Below are 3,244 nucleotides of genomic sequence, written 5' to 3'. Positions count from 1 at the left end.
GCTGTTTTTTTCCTTGGATTTGTTTTCCATGCACCAATGCTACCCACACCCATGCTTGGCATACACAGTTTTGGTCACAGTTTTGCACACAGTTAACGGAACATAGTTCTTTTTGAATCAGTAGATAGAATAAAGTGTAAGCTTGTTATAGATATATAAAATAAAGTAGATTTTAATGCTAGTAGTAAACTGTATTTGTTTTTGCGTTGTAAAAATGAGGTGAGAAATGCTCACTGCACATCTCGGAATTTAAGTGTTAAATTGATTAGTGTTGATTCAAATGTTAAGCTTTACCTAATATTCGCATATCTATAGCCTAATCTATCAAATACTTAAAAGAAAAATAAATTTCAACATCCGAGTGAAAAGTTATTACCAAATGAGCAGTTGGTGTGTACAACTGTGCATGCCCACACCTGGACCCTACCTATCGACCCATCAACTCATGAACCGGGAACCCCGAAGGAAGGCGTGATCAGAGATGTTATGCCTCAGAACTTCCCGGCAGCGTTGACTGGGATTGAACCCAGGTCTGCTGGGACGCTTACCACTACACCACGGGCGCCGCTGCTCTCTAGAGTTGTAATCTTGTAACCAAACTTGGAAGCAGGGGATACTCTATATAAATTCTATTCTAACTCTTTTCTGAAATGAACTTGGTGGCCCTAAAAAGGGCCGTTTTGTTACATTGGTGATAACTTTTAACCTCCGAAACCGTACAGAATGCGTTCAGAGCGTAGACGACATCCATGGCCGTGACGGTTTTGCGCTTGGCGTGTAGACAACCAGCTCTGCCGGTACCATATTTTCTCGCTTCCCATTGGCTATATTATGTATGGGAAGTGAGAAAATATGGTACCGGCAGAGCTGGTTGTCTATATACATAAGAGGTTGCTGTCTACGCTTTAGGCTTTTTTTTCCTCTGTTCGGGACCTAACACTACTGCGACCAGTAAATTGATCTATTGTAGTATATCCCGTGTCCTTAGTTTAGTGCATGTCGTATTACTCTATCACTATTGAGAAATGATGAACTATTCGATTTTTTTTACAGAGTTGCCACTCTTGCATTTATCGCAAGGATCCGACTCTAATTGAAAGTTCCCGCTATTTATACCCTTCGGAGTGTTGAAACACCCTCCAAAGGCGCGCCCCTTTGTCAGTCAAAATTGGATTTCTTAGCAACAAAATTAAGATATGACACCGATAATGACCATGCATCAGAACCCTAGCCTTAAGCACTTCAAACTAGGGAACAACGAATAGAAGATTAGGAATCACATAGATGAAGACAACTAACTCATTTTTTTCCTTGTTTCAAGATCATCCTCGGTAGACAAAGCCGAGTCTTGTCTCTATCAACAAGGCATAAAAAGTAACAAGGACAAGGATTACTGAAAAATCCTGTTCCCCTAGTTTGAAGTAGTCAGGACTAGGATTCGGTGGTAGATCTTACATCCCGTAACGTACCACGGAAAGGTGATCTACCCACGTTACGGGGCACGCTTCAGGCTTAGTTTCGATTCACCCGTTCAACGACAAACAAGCATCAAATAAGCAAAGGGAAGCAAAGGCTTGGAAAAGGAGGCGCCAAGCGTCATCGCAAGGTTCTGCGTGAAAACATCCAGGGTGTTCCCAAGCCTGCCATCCGTCGTCTGGCTCGACGTGGTTGTGTCAAGCGTCTCCGGTCTGATCTTCGAGGAAACCCGAGATGTGCTGAAGGTAAGGTCCTAGAAAATATGCGTGATGCCGTCACCTACATTGAACACGCTATGCGCAAAACCATCACGGCCATGGATGTCATCTACGCTCTGAAGCGACACACCGTTTGAAAAATTGATGTAAATTTCTGCGAGATATAGCGCACATAAAATTAACGCTAGATTTGGCATAAATTTAGGCGATATTTCGTGTAAATTTAAGCAAAATATCGCCTAAATTTTCAATATTGTATGGAAGCTTGTAAACGATGTCGCTGTTTATGCCTGGTATAGCTCAAAATTAACCGAAGGGAGATTTTACGCGATATTTAAAATTCAGAAATTTTTTCTGTGCAGGGACGCACTCTGTACGGTTTCGGAGGTTACAACTTATCACCAACGTAACAAAACGGCCCTTTTCAGGGCCACCAAGTTCATTTCAGTAAAGAGTTAGAATAGATTTTATATAGAGTAACCCATGATTCACCCATTCAATTTGTCACTAAATACATCAAAATGATTCAAAAAACAAATAATTTGTTAGGAAAACACATTAAGTTCTATCTTATCGGTGGGTTAATTTTTTTCCGTTTCACTTTCATTAACTGAGAAACCTTCATCGTATGCATTCTCCTGCTGCGCGACATCTTCGAAAACGTCCGAACCGTAAAAAAATTCGTAGTCCTACGTCAACAATGCGTACTTTTTCAATAAGTGGGCAATATATGAGAAAATTAACAATTTTCTAATATCTCAATAAAACCGACTATTGATCTCCACTCCAGGGCAATCGGGATAAACCACATGCAGTACTCTTTCTTATACTTTAAAACTCCTTCCTTGGTGAAGTACATTAACTGTAAGTCTACTTGTGCGACTTCAAACAAACAATGTGCCATAATCCGCTGCACACAAGATTTTGCACGCGCGATACAGCGGTACAGCGTAAAGGAGTACCGCAGTATGTGCACTATCAGCATTTTGGTTTGCTCGTGTGGAGTTTGTCATCGGAAAAAGGTATGCATGTCACGATTTCCCCCTATAATTACGTTATGCTAACGCGCAACCTCTGGGACCCTAAATAGTCTAGTCGGTAAAGGCACGGTATCAAAAATCGGAGGCGGCGGGTTCGATTCTCGGTCCGGTCGAGGGAATCTTTCGGGTTGGACATTTTCTTCACTGTGCATAGAGTAGCTTGCCATACAATAAACAAATTCATAGAAAGCGCTCAATTAGCAACTGTGGAAGTGCATCTAGAACACTTAAGGCCCAAGCGCAATGCCAGCGGAAGCGGAATGGCAGCGGCAGCGGAAAAGCCCGATCAAAGCAAAGCCTACTTGTCGGATTGAAAACAAGTTAGAATCAAATCGACTTCGGATAGGCAGCTTGTTGTCATTTGTGACAACTGTCAAACTTTCCGTTTCCGTTCCGCTTCCGCCCACAGGCGTCAAAACCTGATATAATAAGAAGAACTCGCAGCCCCTGACTTGTTTTCAAAATTAAATAAAAAAGGGAGGGGCACGAATGGAAACTTGACGTAGGACC

This window comes from Ochlerotatus camptorhynchus, unplaced genomic scaffold (genome assembly GCF_037179485.1).
Source record: "Ochlerotatus camptorhynchus isolate MF236.1 unplaced genomic scaffold, CSIRO-AGI_Acam_v1.1 ptg000495l, whole genome shotgun sequence".
NCBI classification, from domain to species: Eukaryota; Metazoa; Arthropoda; class Insecta; order Diptera; family Culicidae; genus Ochlerotatus; species Ochlerotatus camptorhynchus.
The sequence above is the reverse complement of the archived record's forward strand: the minus strand, read 5'-3'. Positions refer to the sequence as shown.